The sequence below is a fragment of the Calypte anna genome, chromosome 4A, assembly GCF_003957555.1.
Source record: "Calypte anna isolate BGI_N300 chromosome 4A, bCalAnn1_v1.p, whole genome shotgun sequence".
Taxonomy (NCBI): domain Eukaryota; kingdom Metazoa; phylum Chordata; class Aves; order Apodiformes; family Trochilidae; genus Calypte; species Calypte anna.
The window spans coordinates 20953213-20976934 of record NC_044248.1 but is presented as its reverse complement, the minus strand read 5'-3'; positions in this window follow the sequence as shown (position 1 = coordinate 20976934).

Below are 23722 nucleotides of genomic sequence, written 5' to 3'. Positions count from 1 at the left end.
AAATTCTTTCTTTCTTTTCAATATGCTCCATTTATCAGGAAACAGAATTCAGAAAACACAAGAAGAAATTGATAGTCCTGTTCCAACTCAAACTGGCCTGCAACAATTATAGCTGCAGTGCAAGCAACAACTGGCAACTTGGGCCCCGAGACTTTTTCACTAATCCAAACCAGATACAGCATTTTGACATACATACCTCTAAATACCAGCACTTCAGTAGCTTAGCTTCTACTTTATTCACTGTCTTTGCTTTTATGGCAATGGCGTAACTGTTACAGTACCTGTAACATCTCATACTCCAAGTCAAAATCACAATTTTCACCTTGCATGCATATATCATGCAAATGTGTTATTTGTCCTTTATTTGCCAAGATTCTGATTCAAATTTTAAAAGTACATGACCAGAAAAGTCAACATATTGTGTGAAATTCTGCACTCACATGTATGAGCTTGCCAATAGGCAGTAGTAGCCCACAAGTTATCAGGGTAGTATTATTTTCCTAATGGCTAACCGAAGTTTCTTTGCAGTATAACACTCAATATTTCAGAGCACCAGTAACTACTAAAGTCTTCCCTAAAATACTGACTTTGGAATATCAGTTACTCTTTAAAACCCTAGAATTTCATTCTGTAGCCAGAGAAGTAGAAGCTCATGATACATTAGACAACATATTCACTGTGCATTGTTCTGTTGACAGGACTGTACATTATCTGAAAACAATGAACATATCAGTATCATAAACTTGAATAAAAGAGCTGAAGTAGGAAAAATGCCAAAATGTGGGTTTGACCTCTCCTAGGATCACATGGCTATAGCTGTAATAGATGGAATGAGAACTGCATTTCGAGGCCAGGAAATAAAAATGCTACCCACAAAATAGATGGTAAGTCACAAGATAATAACCAAACAATTCACATTGTTCTCAAAGTTCATCTACAAATGGAATAGCAGAGGACAAAGAAATATTGATAAAAACAACCTTCAAAATGTATGAAAGAAAACTCCAGTTGCTCCAGCAACCATTTGTAGTATATTCCTACTATTTAGGAGTATGATTAAGATTTGCATTGATAGGCTCAATCCAAGACTCACTTAAGTCAATGGGAATTTTTTTCTTCAGTTATAGCACTCCAGGGGATTTGTCCTAGGCTAAAGAAGATATTTCTGGATAGGTAAATTCCTTCTACAGCATCAAGGCATGATCAAGACTTCTTACTGTGCAGAGAGTGTGAAAGTGTGTGTATTTGTGTGTTGTATGCAAGATGATGCTTTATTTTCCATGCCTTGCAAGCCATGAAGCAGCACAGGATCTTTATAGACCAGGTACTGCCAACAAATGCAAATAAAATCTGCCACTCTATATTATGTGATTGTACGGATACATCTCAACTATCTTTACTAAACTTATTAACCTTGTCAGAAAGCAAACTGAAATCATGCTATGCCTCTCTGTACATTTATATACGTACATACAGAAATCAGAGGGAGCTAAGAAAGAAATTATTACTACTTCACAACAGTATCACTTAAGAATATTGGGCAACAATATTCTTAAAAGAAGAATGACTGGGAACCGTACAGGTCAATACAAAAAAATCCAATTGAAATGACAAGGTCAAAAGCCATTGGACTTGCTCTGAGCTGTCAGAAAATAGCATATTGAATTGAAGCCACAAGAGAACACTGACAGGCAAAACTTAGCTCTCAGATCTGATTTGGCCAGGACATAAGATTATCATTCCTTAAAAAGCTGGCCTTATGCAGTTAAAAGCCAAAAGTATGCTGCACTCGGTTGTTTATTTGTATGGGAATTAGAGCCTCATCCAAACTTTAAAATATGCAGAATGTGTGCTCTTCTAATTATAAAAATTCCTGGGTTTTTTTAAACAAAGGAAGATGATTGTAAATATAACACTACAAACTACAGAAATTTCAATGACCTGAAATTCAAACCTGTTTTTATTCCTGAAAATCTGAGGGCTTTTTCCAATGACACAATTAGCACCGATTAAAAAATCCATAAACACCAGTATAAACCTACCACAGCTCTGAGAGCTAACAGCACAAAAAAATGTAATAAAACCAGAAAAAATAATTCTATCCTTCCATTTCATACAACCTTTGCTGAATCATACTTTTACAAAATTCTGTTATGAACTGAAAATGCTTCTCTTTACATTACCTCTGTGCCTGTTGGAAGGAAAGTCACATAATCGACCAGATTGTCTCGTGGTGAGTAAAGAACACAGAAAAAGGAAAATGTTTTGTAATTATATCAAAGCAAGGATGTGTACATAACAGTCCCTTGCCTGGTTAGCTACACAGATTTTCACTGATAGCAGAGAGCAGTGGCAGGAGGGGCAGTGCAGGTGACTGCTCCAGGGTAGCAACACAGGATGCAAAGCACCCTTACAGCCTGCTTCTGGCTGGGAGAGGAAATACTAGAAAAGTAGCCTCATCTGCTGTTTCTGGCCCCACAATGCAGCAGACTGCTCCTAACCAATACAACAGCCCTAAATGTGAAAGATTTGCTTTAAATACAAGACAGATAAGAGACCACAGAGCAAGAAATATGAGAGACACAAGTGTGGAAGGTGACTAGATACTAGAAACACAGTCTTCAAAGAGAGAAAAATATAACAGCTACAGTAAATCAGGAAGGTCTAACATGAATATTAACATACCTGCATAGAAAAATATATCTAAAGATTTATGTACAGCTACACTCATATAGATGAGTGCTATACTCCATTACAAAACACAGCTTTATGATCATGTCTTATGTTTAATGAACCCATACTTAGAATACTAAACTAGACATACATAAGCTCACAAGCTTCCAGTCCTAGAGAAAAAGCTACAGTAACATTAACAAGGATGAAAGCAAGAAGATAGATTATTTCTTTGAATACAAGGCTTTTGTCTGGCAATTATTCTAATAAAAATTACACAGAACAAAAGACCATGCTGTATACATTCCAAAATAGAAGCATTTGTGCATGCACATACCAGCAGGGTGATCTAAATATGGAAATCATAAAATAAATAGTTGATACATTACACTTGTTAGCTTTCAATTTCACATATAGATTATATCCCAATACGTAATGGCAGTCAACAAAACCAATCAATCGATCATCTCTCTTGCCTTCAGTCTTGAGTTCTCAATGCTTCCAACAAAGACAGGGTGTGTTATATTTCAGAGGAAGAACCCATTCTGCTACCCAGGTGGGATGAGAGCTAGGACACTTGGAGCATGATCAAATTCTGTATGCTATGGTCTCTTTAAGCCTCTTTTTCCCCCCTTATCTGAGACTTTTGGAAATAATTCCATTTGAGACAAAATTTCCCAGAGAACTCCCTTTCCTGATGAACTCCCCAAACTGCCTTTCTAATTTATGTTCTCAAAGCCCTGAAAAAGCAAGTGTTTCGAGACTACTGTCTTAAGTTTTCTTTAAGGTGGGGAGCATACACAAAGAGCACTTGTACCTTTTAATTTTACTAAGCTTCAAATATGTTTCCTCATTTTGAAATAAAGATTGGACTGTATATGAAAAGAACAGAAGCTTCTTGATTCAGAAAAATTCTCTTCATTGAATATGCAGGGGTTTTTTTTAAAAAAAAAAAAAAAAAGGGAAACATCACTTTAATCCTGTGAGGCATTTAAGAAGGCATTTATGATTTACATTAGCTGCTTATCCTGCTAGCTATTCTTTAGCTACTACTGTAATTATTATGTCAATAAATGTTAATGCTATCACCAAGAAACATGCTGAAGTCCATTTCAAAGGTAATATTGGGATTTTTCCAGTAACATCTGCCAATGTTTGTGTAGATAAGCGTGAAGTAATATCACAGCAGAAAGGATATTGTTATTACCTTTACTATTTTAAAATTCTCAACATAAATAGTCACGTGCAAAATTGCTTGGGAAATAACATCCAAAAAGAGAAAATAAGAATGGTTGAGAATTCTTCACACTCTTACTAAAATGGAGCAAGATGCATTTTCAGAGTGCTGCATTGGCAATCTGGACTTTCTCTAACATATTATGAAGGGCTTCACTTTTCAAAGTTGTATCTATATTTTATGGGCTGGCTAGAGGAACTCAGAACATTAAGTTCATCATTTACTTTTCAAACCATTTACAAATTACGTTAATTAAATCTTAGATTATAAGGCTGAGGAAAAACATAAAATGCTTCAAAAAAATATCCTACATATCTAGAACTTGAATTCCCAGCTAAGGAAAATAGCACTCAGTGTGGACACTTTCTATACCATGATCTAGGAGTCATATTTGTGGGGGTTTTATGAGTGCAGAGTAGCAACTATTAGATGTGGAAAGGCTGGTTTGAGAATAATTCAGCAAAACAAAATCATTTAACAGTATCTTCCTCTTGCCAGCCTGTAACATAGCTGAGCAGGGAACTCCCTTCCATACAGGACTTGGTTACCTCAATTTTCATTTAATTTTCAAGCATCTTTCTACTGGAATCCTTTGGCTTCTTAAACCTGCTCTGAAAACCACAGGACAGTCAAAATCACTTTCTTATCTCCTTTCTTGCTTATGAATCTCACTCTTGTCCTATTCTATCTCCATTTTCATACTCAACTTAAAATTATGTCTTTTTTTAAAACAATCCAGACATTTATTTTTTTTTTAAACCTGCATTTATGCCAGAAACATCCCTATAAGTTATTTACTCCATTTATAAACACTAAAACAGGAAATACAACTTTAACTTTCCACAATCTCTTACATTTTGCTTTCAAATTTCCACTTTTCTTCATTTTGTCCCCGAATTTCATTTTTACCACACACCCATGTGTTCTAAGACATAGTCAGCACTGAAGAACTTCTCAGACTGTAAAGAAACGGATTCAGTAAACATCTTAAACTCCATATGCCAGACACAGCCTAGCCACAGCTTTGCCACCGACTTACTGTGTGAGCTCAGTCAATTCATTCAGTCTCAGTTTCCCAGTTTTCCTTTGAAAAGTATTATTAAACCTTAAAATAAAAATTGCTGCACATGCCCAGTAATTTCCAGGTTTTGCTTTAAAACATAAATCTCTTAAAAGTTAACACAAATGCATGACAGCACAGACTCCATTTGTCATGGAGAATAAAGAGATTTCTACTCTGGAAATGTTGAGTTTGGCTTCTGAACATCCTACTTGTGTCTTAGAATCATCATGGGAAGAATCACCTATGGGAAGAATCTCTGCTGGTTTAGGAGGTTTCATTTAAGTTATATGTTCTCCACCCCCTCTCCCTCAAACCTAATCAGCATGTCCTACATTTAAGTCAGAAAATATAACTTTAGCCAAACAACTTAAATTTTTCACACAGAACCTGGAGCTATCAGTTTTGTTGAAGCCCTGGGTGAATGGCATATCAGCTCTGTAAAATTCATCTCTGGCAGTGAGCACCAATTCTCCCAAAGTTATTTTGTGTCTGTAATGTAACCCAAACCCAGCAATTATATAAACTCCTTTGGGTTAAAAAGATGTAATAAATTGCCCTAGCTTTAAGACGATGAGGTTGATGAACCTGTCAGCATTACTTGCACTTATAAGCTGTGAATATTCTGACACATCCTAACATTCAGAACACGCTGCTGAAGGCTCAAGCTTCAGCAGTAAATGCACAGAAACTATGAGGCCTTCCACTGGGTTCTCCCAGTCAAGGAAAATGTTTAATTCCCTTGTTATCTTTGCTACTGTGAAAGCAAGTCTCTTTCTCAAACAATAGCCTGATTCTTACACTATGAGATCTGGGAAATAACGCTCTGGGAAATAAGAGCAATACATGTACTGAGAAGAGTGCATTTTCATATAATTCATTATTGCAGGACACAGATTAATGTAAATCGCTCATTGTTAGAATCTTGCAATGAAACCAAAGTGTTATGGTGTAGTTTTGTGGGTTTTTTTCTAAAGCAGTCCAGGCAACAGTGAAGGACATCAATATCATCCCCACAGCCTATTTAATCACAAGCCAGAATTCAGACAGGAGGGATATTCTGAAGGATGAGTGATCTCTGACAAGGGAATCCAGCTATTAGAGCAGCTTGGCCAGAATTCTGAAAGGCTGTTCAGGAGGGTGATATAAAAAATGAAGGTCCTTTTTTGTGTAACTTTTTCCTAGGGGATAAAAAAGAAATAATGTCTCATCCTGCCCTACTGACTCTGGGAGATACCTGATAAAGACCAGAGAGACATTAGTCAATAGGACAGAAATCTTCACCAGAAGGTTCTGTTCATGTATTATTATTAATTGAATATTGAACTGTTCTAGTTCTGTTAGCTTCCTCACCCTTTTTCCCCCCAGCAATTTCCATATCTTTTCACCAATTCAAATTGACACAAGTATCTCAAATACATTCAAATCCCTACAAATTTGGTAAAATGCAACAGCACAGAAAACAGAAACTGAAGTGCTACTACTGGCAGACTGGCTACCAAATTAGTTCATTCCTTTTAGATACAAAAGGATAGAGACAACAGACCCACCTTGGGATACCAACTCATAGGAAGGCACGCTTCAGACTTTGCACTGTTTACAAAGCAACTGGGTTTTTCTCAAATTGCTAAACTTACTGTGCTTCTTTCAAGGTGTCCCAAATCTCTGCAGCAATACTGTGTTCAGAAACTGCTCAGGAGAGCCCAGACCCCCACCAGCGCTGTCTCAACACAAACCTATTTTGGGGATGGAGTTCTGCTTCCAGAGTAAGTTCTCATATACCCTGCTCATTTCCCTAGGTAGTCTTGTGTTTTGTTAACAGAGAGAATTGAGCTGTCTCTTACCACAGAGTCAGGTTATTTCACTAAGAGCAATAGTCCATTTAATACCAATCACCTCTTTTTTTTAATTTCATGCCCAAGCTGACACAGCTCCCAGCCTTGCCCTGAAAAACTTTCTTGTCCATATGCATTAACTGTTCATCTATTTGCTCTTTATTAATCTCTCCTCATAAAACACATTTTTGTCAGCTGAAATAATGATCTGCTGAGGTACTTGGCCCCAGACCTGTAAACTGTTAACACAGATTTGATTAAGGGACAGTCATTCTAGTGGGCTCAGCTGAGCCTTTGACATGGGTAAAGGCTTTCAGGGAGCAGGTTTCCAGGGACAGGTTTTGATTTGCAATTTATAGAGACACTGGAGGATTCCTATGCATGTTCAACTCTTTCACAATATTTGACTCTCTTTCATAATTTCCCATTCAGGTTCTTTGTCTCTACTCCCTTTCCTTTACATTCTCTACACTGCCTTCATAGCTAGAATTCCCTTTCCTCACACAATTCTCTTCATTTGGATATTTTGCTCCTTCTTAACATGGATTCTCCCTCCAAAGATAAAGGTAGATAAAGATTATATGGAACAGATTTATCCAGAATACATTACTCTTTAGAGGACAGGTGGAGGAGACATTTGTGCTTTAATACCATAGTAAATACACACAAGGCAGTTCTGCCGGCAGCACAGCTACATGGAACACCAGATTGCTGGCAAATGACAGATAGACTTTATCCTGAATACTCAGTGGGAAGCTCAAATCTGTATTTTTCAAACCCATCTGGAGTATTCAGTACCCTTGGTGCAATGAAGTCAACACAAGAAAAACATGAGAAATGTGTTCTCTCTCTTTTTCCTTTCTTCGTAAAAGTTGCAGCTTCAAATTAATTATAGATATCTTTTCCTCATAATGACAGATAACTTTTTTTTTCCCCCACTGGAAGCTGTTTGGCTTAACTACTTCTGACATTTCAGTCAATACACTGTGAGCTTGCCAACAATTTTGCAGCATTTAAATAAATAAATGAACAAACAAATAAAAAATAAATAGCCTTTCTCTACAGAAGCTAGCATAATTTATGCAGCTTCATAGTAACACAGACCACAAGAAGCAAAAGATCATGAATAACCAGTTCAAACAGCAGTGGAAGAGCTGGCAGACAGAATCGCTACCTAATTTTTCATAAAACATCTCTCATCCCAACCCACACAAACAGATTTTAAAGGAAGTACATTCATACCCTCATGTTCCTGTTCAGTAGGGAACAACATAAATGGAAGGGAGACTGAGGTAAGGAACCAAATTAATGGTCCAGCTTTATTTTTTCAAAGAAAAGGAAAAGAAGAGAGATGTCTCCCTGACCACCACCAGCAAAGGAGGGCAGCTGAGGCTGGACTGATGAAAGGTCTAAAGTAAGTGAAAGGGACAGTGGTTAATTTGGGGTGGATTCAGTATCCATGGGATTGTGGAAATCAGCAGTAAGAAATGTGGATAATGGCACAATCAGTTGCCTGAGGGAGGCTCAGGGAAAGGGGATTAATGACCACTGAGACCTGCTCCCCTTCCACTCTTTCCCTGAAATGCCAAGCCTCTGAGCCAGTTATCAATCAAGAATGTGAAATACATTGGTGGATTGGTTGAGTTTGATACAGTGGCAGCCAGCTACATTTTTGAATACTCTCTGAAAACAATTTTTACTGTGCAATGCTGGAGAAAGCCAACAAATAATAAACCTGTCAGACTACTCACCAAGTGCTCGTAAATACTAACGCTGCTGTAGTGCCTTGCAGCAGCAAATAGGAACCATTCCAAAGCCTGAAAAATTGTCAATACTTAATCGTTGCATCTGATATCAATTCTAATTTAAACTTCTACTCTCTCTTCTCCCAAGTCTTATCTTCCCTCAGAAAATACTCAAGTCTTAATAAAGAGCACACTGATAGCATGCCTTCCCTTATAGTGGAAAAAGCATAGGGGTTTTTTCAGACACATTTTTTCTTCCATAATTTACTCTGTTCTGAGCACTTTATTCTGAATGTCCATTTCAGGTTCAAAATTGCATGCTTTTAAATAAGAGAATGAGGCTACATAGTAACCAAAGACAACTTTGCCCACTATTTAGCCTTTTCTAAGGCAAAACTGAGTCAGAGAGATTTTACTAGACCAGAGGCAGATTAGAAGCTCAGATCATAGTATTTACATTGCCTTTGCCACAGAGGAAGCAGAAAGAAGTTTCCACTTCACATCACTAAGTTGTATTCCCACTTCTGCAATGGTCTACAAAAGACAGATCTTGATATCTTTAAAGACTTGAGTCTATACAGCGTATTTGGATTTGCAATACTTTTGGTCTTTCCCTGATCATTCAGTTTTAAAAACACCCTTTAAATAAATCCTTAACAAACATAGAAGCTGTGGAAAATATTCAGCTTTTTGCCACAGCTCATACAAGTGTCCTCCATGTTTTGCAGACATGCTGTGCCCTTTTGATTTTCCCTTTACCACAGCAGTGGATCCCAGTGGATCTCAAAAAAAAATTCATTTACCTGAGTGGAAAGAGGCATTGCTGTTATGGCATATGAAATCTCTCTGAAATATTTTTCTCTTTTTTTGCCAGAGATGGGTACATCACGGTAGTTTAGCCTTCCCTCTATACAGATCAAAAGGCACATTCTGGAGTTGAATACAAATCTCATAATTTCAGAAAGCATCCTTGTATTTTTACAGCGCTTCCTGTTGCAAATTACTCTTCACAGTCTTGAAAAAAATAAGGTTTAGGAATCTGGAAAAAAAAAATTTGGAAATCCTAGAAAATGTATTGCTCAATAACATAAGGAGACAAACACTGTCTCATATGAAAGATCCATCTCACCCAGTCTTCTGTCAGCTGCCAACAGTACATGTGCAGGGGAGGAGAATTAAGTAAATGCATCATGATCCTATTCCTCTAACATGCTCCTATCATTATGCTATATATATTCAGCAATGAACACCTTAAAAGAAAAAATGATCCAGTAAAAAGAAAAAAAAAAAAAAAGAATGTAAATTTATTCCCCCTTTAATGTTCTTGGTTGTCTTGCTTGGATAATAGATACAGGGTTTTCTCATGCTCTTACCCTTCTTTTTTCTTCCTTTGTTTTCAAAGCATCATCACTCTGTAATATCTTAATCAGGAGAAAGTCAGTTTGCTATGTACTAGGGCTTTTGTCAGGAATGTCAAAAATCTCTACACCAGAGACATCACAAGCTTCCAGAGTACCATATACTGAGTACACAAAGATGCAAAAAAGGCAACAGTAGGAAAACAATAGCTGTGTCAGTGCATTGCAGAATATCTTAGGATAGGGACATTGCTATACATCTATGACTGACCTTGATATAACTGCTGAACTTTTTGATTGGTGAAGTCTCTATAATGTCCCCCAAGGTTCTCATATACCATCTGCTGTATTCAGTTTCTTCACTCCTCATGATTCCCTCCTTGGTTTGCATGATTCCTTAAAGATATGTTGAGAACACAGCTACCAAGTTCAAAGAAAAAAAAAAGTAAAACATCACCAGGAACCATTTTACAAAATCTGATTTAATTTTTCCATTGAAAAATTAAAGATCAGATGACTGTAGGACTGTGAAGGGCATATCAGCGTGTTTAAAACTGTAACTCTAAATAAAAGTAGCAGCACTTGTAACAGATAATTTTAGAAGTTAAAAAATAATCTTTATCTGAGACACCCAGCTAAATAAACTACATCTGAAATTTGTAGCAATAGTTTTGCCGTTCTTGTTTCCTTTTTATAGGTTTTGGGAAATGAAAGCAGAGCATTAAATGAAGAAAACAGTTGTGTACATTTTCATCATATAAAGACGATACAGGCAAAAAGTATTTAATTTTAATATGGTGACATCAAATTGAGACATTTATTTCAAATAGATAATTCTGGCCTGATTAATGCATAATCCACAGTAAATGTATCTGCAGAGTGATAAGTAATGGTGCCTGTGTGAATAGATGCATGCGCACTCAGAAAGACGTAGATTAACATTTTAGCAAAGACAGAACTCACTTGTTTTCAGAAGAAAATCCTGATGCTATTGTCTTCCCCAATTCAATCTGCAAAGCTAAAATTGAAGATTCTTCAGTACTCTTCCATTACTCCAGACTGAAAGATATTAATTGAATGTGCTTCCTTATGTATTGCTCCTGTGCTCTAAGTTTTCTTGATTGCTTGCCTAAGCATCCTATGTGCATATGGTCTCCTAGGTTTGTAACAAGGAAACACTAATAAAGCAGTAAAAATGCCACTGTCTTATTGTCTTTGACAAGAGAATTTGAAGATGGAATAATCTGCAAAATTATTTCGCATGCTGCTTTATAACTAGTCTTGATATTATGAACCAGTGATTTATAATTACTGGAAGAGGCTTCCTAGAGAGGTGGCCAATGCTGCAACCCTGTTAGTGTTTAAAAAGCATTTGGACAATCCCCTTAAAAACATGCTTTAACCTTTTGTCAGCCCTGAAGGGGTCAGGCAGTTGGATTAGATGGCTACCATATGTCACATCAAATGGGAACTATTCTGTGCCATGATGTTCTATGTTATTCTACTTTAAAATCTTACAGATTATTTGCTGACTGTAAAGCTAGTTGAACTTCTCTGTTTTCTTTTTAGTTCCACCTTAGCTGAAAATTTCAAGTGTTCAAATAGAGTAAACAGCCAGAGACCATAAATCTGAATGACCCTCTCTTGAAATGGAGGCACTTTTGATCACTGACCAACTACTGATTAAAGTGCATGCCAACCAGTACTAGCACCCAGAAGTTTAAAGGAGAAAATATGAGACTGACCAAGAGTTATTCAGTTAGAAGGTAGGGAAGTATCCAATAAGTGAAATGCCCTTCAAAGCTTAAAATCTGGTTGTCCAAATACCAGTAGATAAGTAATAAATCTCCGAAATCTATTATTATGTTAAACATAGAACCTAAAATGGGCATCTGGAGAGTGCTATTATGTATTTGAATTTTCAAGCTTGTCAATATTGCTCTGTTGCAATTAATTCAACGCTAACTTGCTAAGATTATCTGCCTTTCCAATCAGACCGCATAATTTTGTTCTTTAATTCCTTCTGTCTTCTGCCATCTGAAATTTAAACTTCTAAAGTTACATGTAAATTTCTTAGCTTTGCTACCATGCCCAAGAAAATTTACAGTTTTCACCTCTTCAAATATAAAAAAAAAAGAAAAGGAAAAAAGAGAAAACAAAAAAAACCAACCAAACAAAAAAAACAACCAAACAAAAAAACCAAACCAGTAATTCCCAACTTCTCTGCTAAATATGGAGTACCTAAGTGGTGGAGCAAGACATAGTAGTCAATCTTTTCATTCTCCCCATTCAATTGTCTCCTTAAGATCTATTTTTTCAGTGCTTTCAAGAAAACCCTTAATCATGACAGTAAGAGTGGAAGCAACAGAGAAAGCATTCTCAGTTGACATTGTTTCTGGGAACTCACAGTATAGATTCTTCTTTGAATCTGTATTAAGACTTTTACCAACTGCACATTCACTATGCTTAATGATTAAAACAAATAAAATGGCTAATTTACCTTCAGAGGAATACAGCTCAAACCAGGTACTGTAAAGCAGTACACAGAGACAACCACAAAACTAAAAACTCATAATAGTGCATAATTTGAACACATAATCACATTTATATGAGCATATGATATAAATTTTATAGTATGCATTTATTATAAATTACCAATAAATAATATATTATCATGCAGCAAATTCAATTGTGTAACTCATTAGCTGGAGTATACTGCTGTGTCTCAACAGACTGCTGCTGATGTTATTTCAGTTAACATTTGCATCATACCAGTGAATTACAACTTGATACTGCTGCTTCTTCACTGTGTACAGTGTTGTGTACATGCGTTTGTTTTCTCATATAAGCTTCCTGGGGGGAAAAAAAAATGAGGTTTCTAATGACTGGATATGTCATAATATAATACAAAATATATTTGTAGAAAATATTTTTTTCAACTTTGCCTGGGTGGCTAGTTATAACATACGTAGAAAAATTACTAAGTATTTATAATACATCACAACTACTGCCCAGCATTTGTGCTGGGAAATTGCAAGGCATTAAATGCAAACAGATACATTGCTCTAGAATGCAGCATAATTTACCTCACAGGAGGGAGCTTGTATGACTATGAACTTTGTTAATCCTTAGAATATTTTTTAAAAAGAGGAAGAGGACAGGGATGAGGAAGAGGAAGAGAGCACTATGGAAAAGTCAGGAACTTCTTATAGATTTTTTTGCATGATTTTCTGCTCTTTCTTCCACATCTTTTTACCTTGGAGACCTAAGGACTTACATGGGGTCTGGCACCATTGACATAACAAATTGTCACCATAAATCTTGGGTGACCGCATTAGGATCTCCCAGATTTTCACACAACCAGACAAGCTTAAGAAGCCCTCAAAAGCAGCTGCCTCGTTCTAAGATATCACAAATATGAAATAATTAATCTTTGTTTAGCCTATATGAAATGATATAACTTAGTGATAGATTAACTCCAGATACGCAACACAGATCAAATACCAGGCAATTTCTGCAGTCCCCACAGTCCCCACAGTTTCACAACCATAAGTTAAATTGTGCCACAATAGAACAATAGAACACAGAAACTCAACTTTTTTCACACAGAAAATACATTATTTCTGTGGAACTATTTATAAGCCTCCAATAATTTGACAGCCTCTAACAATACTGATTCATCAGTAAAGAGAGTACTTTGTGGGTGGTACATCCAGGAATAAATATCTGAACAATGTCACAAGAACATTTTGTAAGGTTTAAACATTTTTGCCATATCCAAATCATTCATAACCCTGGGTCTAGCAGACAGTGCACTGATAAAAAAAATCTTTCTATACTTTATTTTTCAGCACTCAAAAAGAGAGAGGAGAAATTTGAATTCCTAATACCTTACCATAACTTTAATGCATCAAAGAAGATGAATAAAAGCAACTTTTTTTCATGTCGTGGAGGAAATGCTAAAACCCTGTTTTAGCCAAGAGAGATGTTCATTGCTTTGCCATTTTCATAATGTCTTTCATTTGTTTCACATAACTATACTGCAGAGGATCCATTACAGAAAAAGCAATAGCCAATTGAACAGATGGGAAGAAGAAATGTAACCACAAAGGGAGATAGTCTGAGCTGTTTGTTCTGTTGCAGCTATGAGCTAATAAACTAGACCTTTATCAGATATAAGACTCTCAGATTACCAGTAACCTGTAAGATAGGCAAATGGCTCTACAGATTCACCCATATTCCACTGCCACTATTTATTTCTTCTACTTTTATTTACTTTTGTTACATGCTTAGACTGTAGGCCTCCAGGAATACTTTTTACCATGCACACTGTAGGCCATCTAAAGCCCACACCCACCCACACAGTTAAACAGCACCATTTACTCTTGAGCTTTGCTCCTAAACAGTTGCATAAACAGAAGAAGTTGTGGTCAGATGGATGGAGCAGCTAAACCTCTATTTTCTTGTGCATACAGGACAGACAGAGGTTTATGGTTGGAAGAAAAGCAGTCCAAGCCAGTGCTACCCTGAGACCATAAAAAAAAGTGAAATCTTTGTGACGTCCCTGTGGAATTTAAGAGATCACTTGATTTTCTGACGTGAAAAAAACAACTGTGCTTCACCAGAAGTAACCATGCCAGTAAGCATTAAAAGCTTTAAGTGAGGATTACCCTTGAGGTTTTGCCAAGAACTGTCTCACATTTTCAGACTGCCACTCTATCCACAAGCAACGCCTGAGTTTGGGATAATCGGATCCAGAGTAATAGTTCCATTTCAAATGGCTTTTCTTTGTTTTATCACGATCCGAGCACTATATAGCACAGAATTACAGCTCCCCATATAGTTCTTTAACAGCAAATCTCTGATAATACTACAGATCATTGTTACATTGCATTTGTGGAAAACAGATTTTTAAATGAGGGAAATAAGATAATATTTGTCCTTGAAATTGTTCTGTAATGATCATCTTCTTGTCACATTAAAATAAGTTACATCTTTGTTGAAAATGGCATTCAAATGTTGTAAAATGGATGATGTAATGATTTGTAATTATAGATGAACATTGCACTCAAAGTAAGTATAGAGAAGTTTTCACATTTTCACATATCACAGAATGGATAATGCTTCTGTAATTTCTCATCCCACTTACAATGGTTGTCATGAGGAAAAGGTAAATGTGAGCCATGCTGCCTTCTAACAGTCTGAGTTTAAATGTTATGTTCTTCCATTTAAAGAGCTACTCTATTCTGATCTTCCCAGTGTTCTGTAATTAGCCAAGCCAGTCATTTTTCTTCCACCCTATTTGCAGTTTCACTGATTTATAGGAAAGGAGTAGAGCTGTTTATGACACACAAAAAATATAGGGCAGGTCACAATGGTGGATTATATAATAATGTTCCTATAGAACATGTGGATTACTTCATAAAGTATAAGATATGGAAGTATTACTTGTAAATAAGAGTGAGGGGAAACAGCAATTTTGGTCTCAGACAGATTCTAATTTCATTTTTTTTAGCTAGAATTATTATTTGCACTGCAGGGAGGGAAGGACCTGCTTCCATTTACTGAAGTCATCTTCTGTGAGACTCCATAGAACCTCAGTCAAAAAATACAGTGCTAACATGAATGAAACAGATGCTTGATCTCCAAAAAAATTTTAAACATCAAGGGCACCCTGAAGGGAGTAAGGGGTAGACATAAATACTGTATGGGTTAAGATTATAAAAACAGAAGGTAGGAAAGTCACATGAAATAATGGCAGAATGTGATCTTTCTACCATCTCTGCTTGAATGAGAAATATGTCTGGCAGAAAATTGCAAAAATCAGGATACTACAAAAGACATTGTCAGATTAACAGTGCTATTTGAAGAAATCATTTGCTGATGATAAAAATAAGATGAGAATTTCAGGCTAGGCAGAGAATGGATTGAGAACTTCCCTGAAGAGAAGGACCTGGGGGTACTATTGATGAGAAGCTCAACATGGTAATAACAATGTACACTTGCAGCCCAGAAAGAACTGTATCCTGAGCTGCATCAAAAGATGTATGATCAGCAGGCTGAGGGAAGTGGTTCTATCCCTCTCTACTCCACTCCATGTTCTGCTGTGTGAATAAAATGGCAACTTTACAGCCTTAAAAATCTCTTTGTTTCCACTATTATGTGACTGCTCTACAAAACATTCAAGTTAGTTATATTTGTTCGCATAAGTAACAATATGCTTCTGCAAACCACTGTTTCTTCCTCATATAACTCCCTCCTGAAACATCAGATTCTCTCAATCACATAGTAGTTTTCTGGGGTTGAAGCTATCCCTTTCAAGGCTAGAAAGAGAAAGAATAGTTTTTCATATTTTTTATAAGATTGAAACATGGTTTACAGTATAAGCTAAATACTGGTTCTGTGCAAATGAACTTCAGAAGGATATAGCACTATAATTTAGTCCACTGAAAACTCCAGGTGTTCATACAAACATATGAAAAAAAAAGCGAGGTTACAAAATTCAGCTAGAAATTTCACAAGTGTTTTAAGAATGATTTCATATTATTCCTTCCATTTGGTCTGAAATAGAAGTGCTCTCAACATTTTTCAGTATCTATGAACATTGGCTTGATTAGAGACATAAGCTCCATAAAACTGAAAAACAATGGGATATTATGAAAAGGCAGCTAGTTGGTTTTCCAACTACCTTTTTAAAAGGATAATAGTTTCACTACCATTTTACTTTATTTATCTTGATACTTCTACATAACATGCTCAAGAGTTTTTACAAAAAAGCAACCAATTCACATGAACAAACTATAAAAATAATGACGGAGCAAAAGGTACCTGGCTTCTTGTCAGTGGAAATCAATGCTGCTCTTTTGAATAAGAGACACAAAGAAAATGCATATGCTCCTTGATCCAGCATGAACAAGCATATAACTGGAGCAGTTTCCCAAGACTTTCTCGAGTTTTGATGTGATATGGATTGACACTCTCATCTTCTATTGAATTGTCTGCTCTTCCAATACATGAGAGGGAAGGACATGTCCAATGGGTAGACTGCTTTGTCAGAGATGGAAAGGTTAAATCAAAGCAAAAGAAAATTAAGCATGGGTCTGCTGGGTAAGCTATACTGCTCTGTGCCTGAGAGTTTTAAAAATTGCTTTGTTTGTCTCTTTGCCTGCAGAACCCATCACACACTTCCACACAGATGATCTGATCCACAGATTCTTACATTCCTTCCTTCAACAGGAGACCCAGTGACCAGCTTTCCTTCAAAATCCTCTGTGAAGAGGTGCCTTTACCTTTCCTCAAACCCAGTTCACTGAACCAACAGCTTTCCCATTTTTGCCTGCTTTATGCTTAGCATACTAATTTCAGATATATGTCAATGGAATGTCATCATTCCTCAGGCTTTGTTGTGGAGTGATAGCCTGCAATGATCAGGCTGGACTGAAGTGCCAGTGAGGACACTGCACAACTACATCTCTGCACATTTCACCAGAGCATTCAAGACTGGACTCGAAGTATTATAACCCTTTCTTTACATCAGGCTTTTACTGTTTCCTACCAGAGGCTAACCAAAATCACAAGACAGGTCATTTCAAGATTTCTGAAGTCCACGGAAATGAAGCATTACAGAATAGCAATAACAATGACTCAGTTTATAAGAAAAACAAACAAAACCACAAAAATCTTTTTTATCGAAATGTAGCAAGCAATGCTGGTAACTTGGTTCTGTTCCTGATTTAGCCTAACCAGGCTTGGTAAAATAAAAATTATTATTGCTAGCACTAACAGATACTTTTGTTACCCAGCCCAGCAGGAAGGCTACAAATTCAGGGAATAGAATGAAGACTGATTTACTGGAAATCTATAATGCTTTAATATCCGTGTTTTGTAACATGTCCATCATTGTGGCATTCAAGGTTTCAACACACCAATTAAAGTGAACACAAAAAAGAAGCCCATACATTTCCCACATCATTCCCCAAACAGCTTTATTATTTACTTTAAGTTACTCCATTTTGAAAATGTTGCTTTGAGACTGCCAGAGAGAGGAAAATGGTTTGATTTTTCACTCTAAAGGCAATAAGGTTTCTACACACTGAGCCCACTGGAAGACCAAACAAGAAACAACTGGTAAGAAGGTCCTCTACCCTGAATTTACTAGTATGATTTTAGACTTTATACCATGGTAATGCTACCCGTCATGTACAGTCTTCAACTTAGAGAACTTGGAGTATAAAGATAAAGGTTAGAGCATTTGGAGCATAAGGATCAAAAGGACCTTGATGCTCTTCCAAAGTAACCAAACATGGTACTAGCACTCAGCATTTGCCATAGCACAGAAGATATCTAATTGATTTGTAAACATAAACATTTTTACTCAATAAATCAAATATTATTTGCCAAAGTCTTGCTGAGATTGCCAGAATATTAGTGAAAAAATTGCTGCTTCGCTGCTGTACATCTTCGGTAATGAGCAGAACTTCCCAAGCAAGTAGTTTGGTACTTAATTGCAGCATTACATTTGTAAATTAATAATAAGAGGAGAAAGAAATCTAAAATTAACATCAGCTTCTGTCTTTTTTTCCTCTACAACCTAAACAATAACAGACCCCTGTGTTTTCAGATTCTAAGACAGGAACAAGAACTCCAGTGCTGGGTTTCTCAAAAAGTATGAAAACAATTTTGCAGTGTGTGGTGAAATCGGGTTTTTTCATGATTCAGAGATTGACAGAGGCCAAATAACATTTGTGTTTAACTGAATGTCCTTTAGCTAAACCATTGGCTTTGCTTTCTGCTCTGCTTCACACAAGTATAAATTAGAAGCAACAACAGAAGAAAGGCTACATCAGCATAGTTTGTGCTTACAAGAAGTTTTATGGCATAATTCTGTATCTACTTACAGTAAAAAAGTATGTTACAATAAATGTCTCCCTATCTGATCTATCTACTCCATCTGTTGGGGTTTAGGGCAGGAAACATGAGTGCTAGAACAACCATGACCTTACTAGTACTTAGGAAAGAGAGAGATGGAGTCAAGTAAGCAAAATACACATAAAGCATTCACAGAAGATTGCTGGTGTAAGAGAACCAAGACCCAGTTACGATTTTTCTCAAATTGCAAAATAGAGGGCATGCAAACACATCCCACAATACTGATTTCTACCTTTAAATTACTGATATTCAGTCATGTAAACCTTGGAAAATTATTTTACACAGTTTTCAACTGTTCCTACTCTTGCCTACAGAGTCTGCAGGTAAAAGATTTTCAATGAGAACTACAAAAATAAATATTTCTCTTTTCTGGCCATTTTCTGTCCTTCTCCTCAAAACTGCAGGCTAGACACAAAGTAATGAAAGGCTTAACATTATCGTATCTGAAAAACCTTGTGACATCTTTTAGAAGCACTTCCAAGTTCACTTGCCATATATTCCCATGGCTCTGCACTACATATATATTTAAGGCTGTATTTTTACAACATTTCCAGCAGGAAAAAAAGCATGTAATAACTGACTTCAAACCTAGGGTTTCCAGATCTCAAGAAGACCTTTAACGTTGGGAAAATGGTGTTTGAAACAGAGCATCCATAGCTGAGTCTAGATGTTTAGCACATGAAATTAAGTCATTTTAGTGTGGAAAAAAATATCAGAAGGTATATATTTCTTATTCTTGGAAATTAGCTATGTACCAGAAAACTTAAATGGGACTATCATGGTTTAGTCATCTGTGCCTACTTAAGTGTGCTCAAGGTATACTTATATACTATACTGCGGCTTTACTTTCATGAAAACTCAAAGATTGAATATATTATTCTGCTGTTTTAACCAGAAAGCAAAATAATCTGTTTTAGGAAGTCAGTCATTCTGTGTGCAAGTTTAAAAGCCTCCCTACAAACATAAAAATTGTGTCTCTACACTTGGACAGAGAAACATAGTAGTGGATAGAGTCAGCCTTTTACAGTCATAACAGTATCACAAATGCTGCCAAGATATAACTGGCAGCAGCTGGAAACAATTTCCATGGAGAAAATGGAGATAAACTGTGTCTTGCAGGAGTATCTGGGGGAAGCTTGGACAAACCTATATTCACAGAAACATGTGGTTTTGTCAAAAATAAACTTAGCTTACACATGGCACGTTTGGCATTCAGAGATTTTTGTGTTCTGAAGATAATAAACTTTTAATATTTCAACAGTAAGTTCTTGGTTGTAAGCTCAGGCTTCTGAGAAGACTGAAGAAGATGCTGCTTCTGTTTATTGCACTTGACTCATTTCCGCTCTCAGAGGGGAAAAAAAAAAGTAGAATTGAGATATAGAGATGAGATATGAATGCTCATCTATTTTGATTGATTATGCATACTCTCATTATGGTGTTTTAAGTGTCGTTTTGACACTGGCACTTGTCATTGAAGGTTGGAGAGTTTTCTCCTATATTTTAGTTATTTATTTTAATTAGGATATTTTTCAGGAATTACATGAAGTTGCAGGTCCATTTAACTTATCAGGTTGAATAGAAGCAAACAGTACTGGAGTGAACATGAAACTCCAGATGACTTTTCCATAAACTTTTAATTTAATATCCTGTCTGTTTAACTCAGTCACTAATATGATATTCTGGTATTATCTAATTAATATAGCATCTGAATCTACAAAAGCATTAATAACTGCTTAACTGTATCATGTGAAAGTCCTGTGAGCCTGTTGCTGTTAGAGCACTGAAATCAATGGTTCTTAACTGACGTTCTTATGTGACACTAAAAAGAAAAATCTACCAAAACAATGGAAACTGCTTAAGTTTAACAGTTAATTATAGAATTATTTGCAGATAAAAAGAAGAAGGTTCCCTGATTTAAGATACCATTCTTTTCTATGTTTTGTAAGCAGTCAGGAGAGTTAAAATACATTCACTGTAGGTATGCAGCTAAGGAGTATGAGCTAAAGCGCATTATATCCTTCTCTCAGTGCTCTCATAGAGAAATAAAGTAGCCTTGATTCTCTACAGTTCAATCCTTCTTAGTTTAAGCCTTGGCAATTTCAGGCTACCTTATTTCTCAAAGAAAGAATTCACACTGGGGTTTAATGTACTTGAGTTCTGACATAACCATGACTTTGAAATCTCTGGATGAAATATCTTACGTAAGAGGTAATTAATTGTTATGCCATTACTCACTTATTCAGACCACTAAGGCAACAAGAGCATTCAAGAGAAATTTTAAAGGACAGCAGCTTTTTGCAATGTGTTACAATGTTCAATAGACCTGACTTTTGACCCATATGAAAGACTAAGACTTTTTTTGCCAAAATTTTTTGGCAGCCTGTCCAGACTCACTCATGCAAGTAAAGTGTGTTTTCACATCTATTCATTAAGTCCTACTGTGAGATTGCAGAGTGTGAGGAAGCAAGAACAGACATTTTAAACTGTTTTACCCCCAGTTGCCAATTGTAGCCAATTGCTACAATAACCTGAAAATGTTCTTTTCCAGTATTACAGTCCTTATCTTGAGCAAAGCCCATTGGTGAAGAACAAGAGCATGAGCTGACAAAGCAGCTGTTGAGTCAGTTACCTGAACATTCACAATTCAACAGGACTGAACAACACCAGTAAGTCAGAAAATCTGGCAAGATCTACAAGATGTCCTGTATCATTCTGTTATGAAACCAGTCACTCAAAGGACTTCTGGATCTTTGAGAAGAAAACCTGTACTTTTAAACTTGGTGCAGAAACAGCCACTCAAAAAAAATAATATCCTGGTATCAAGTTCTTTTTTTAAAAAATGCATTTATTTTCTTTTGGGAGATTGACTTTGGGGAGCTGGGGACTCCTGGCATTTATGAACAGGCTTAATCATCTTTTACAAAAATAGGCATAGGGAAAGACTGCTCAAAAAATACAAGCCTGCCCTTCAAGGTTTGGAAAAAGGAACATTCCTCTGTTTTTGTGTAAAGCAGTTGTTCATTACTAAGTTATATGGTGATGTGGACCATCATGTATGGTATATATATCATACATTAATACACAGCTCAGTGGCTACTTGACACTACCAGAAGAGGACAAAAAGCCTTTGACAGTGTCTCTCACACTTTCTTCCAAGAAAAGCTGGCAGCTCATAGCCTACACAGGTGTACTCTGCTGGGTTAAAAACTGGCTGGATGAGGAAGTCCAGAGTTGTGGTAAATGGAGTTAAATCCAGTTGGCAGCCAGTCACAAGTTGTGTTCCCCAGGGTTCAGTTTTGGGAACACTCTTGTTTAATATCTTTATCAATGATCTGGATGAGTGGATCAAGCACACCCTCAGTAAGTTTGCATCTGATCAGTTGGAACTGCTGATCTGGCTGAGGGTAGGAAAGCTCTACAGAGGGAACTGGACAAGCTTCAATAAGGCAAAAATGGGGTCATGCATTTTGGTCACAACAACCTCAGGCAATGTTTCAACCTTGGGGGAGAGTGGCTGGAAAGATGCCTAGCAGAGAAAGACCGGAGGATGCTGGTTGACAGCTAGCTGAACATGAGCACTGTGCCCAGGTGGACAAGAAGGCCAAAAGCATCCTGGCCTGCATCAGAAATTGTGTGGGTGACAGGACTAGGGAGGTGATCGTTCCCCTGGTGGCACTCGTGAGGCTGGACCTCAAATATTGCTTTCAGTTTTGGGTCCCTGACTACAAGAAGGATACTGAGTTGCTGGAGCATGTCCAAAGAAGAGCAATGGAACTGGTGAAAGGTCTGGACCACAAGTCTTATGAGAACTGGCTGAGGTAACTGGGATAGTTTAGTCTAAAGAAGAGGAGGTTGAGAGGAGACCTTATTGCTCTCAACAGCTACCTTAAAGGAGGTTATAGTGAGGTGCATGTAGGCCTCTTCTCCCATGTAACTGGTGACAGAATGAGAGGAAAGAGCCTGAAGTTGTGTCAGGGGATATTAGGAAAAATTTCTTTACGAAAAGAGTGATCAGGCACTTGAACAGGCTGCCCAGGGTAGTAGTGGAGTCAACATCCCTGGAAGTGTTCAAAAAATGTGTGGACGTAATACCCAAGGACACAGTTTAGTTTGATGGTGGTGTCGGGTTGATGGTTAAAGGGAAATCAAGTTCAGTTAAGGCGTGTAAATGAGATTATAAGTAGACCAGCTGCACACACTTCAGAGAGGCTTATCATAACATAAACAGAGGTGAAAAGTGTCATTGCTTTGTTCCATTTTCTCAGTTGTTTCACACATATATAAATGCTGATGTCGCAATAACCCATTAGATCACCTTCTGTGACTTTCTGTATTAGACATTTAAATTTACCCAAGTAGCTTATTTTCACTGAAAAAAAAGCTTGTCTGTGACTCACAGGTAACCAAAACATAACTTCTGTTGAGCCAAAATCTACAGGAAAACATACAGTTTAAATTTGAAGCCATGAAAACTGAAAATCTATTAGTTCTCACAGCATTTTGTTCCAGTATTTAGTTACACCCTTCCTTTAAAATCATATCTGGAACTTGAATTGTTTTGCTTCAGCTTTCTACTATGAGCTTTTCTTTGTCTACTATTTTACAGACCTTTTACCTGATACTTATTTTTTACCCCAAGAGATACTTATACAATGTTAGTAAGATTTTTTTATAGAAAAAGTCAAATTTAAATCTTCTTCATTACAAACTTGGCAAATTTGGTGCACAGTAAAATAAAACAAAACATTGTCTTACTTTGATTTACTGCAAGTAAACTAGCAGTTGCTGAAAGCAATGAAGACTGGGTCACCTTTGCTTTAATTTCAAATATCCCTATTAACTTTAGCACTTCTACTGCCCAGGTTGAAATTTTAACTTCATTACCT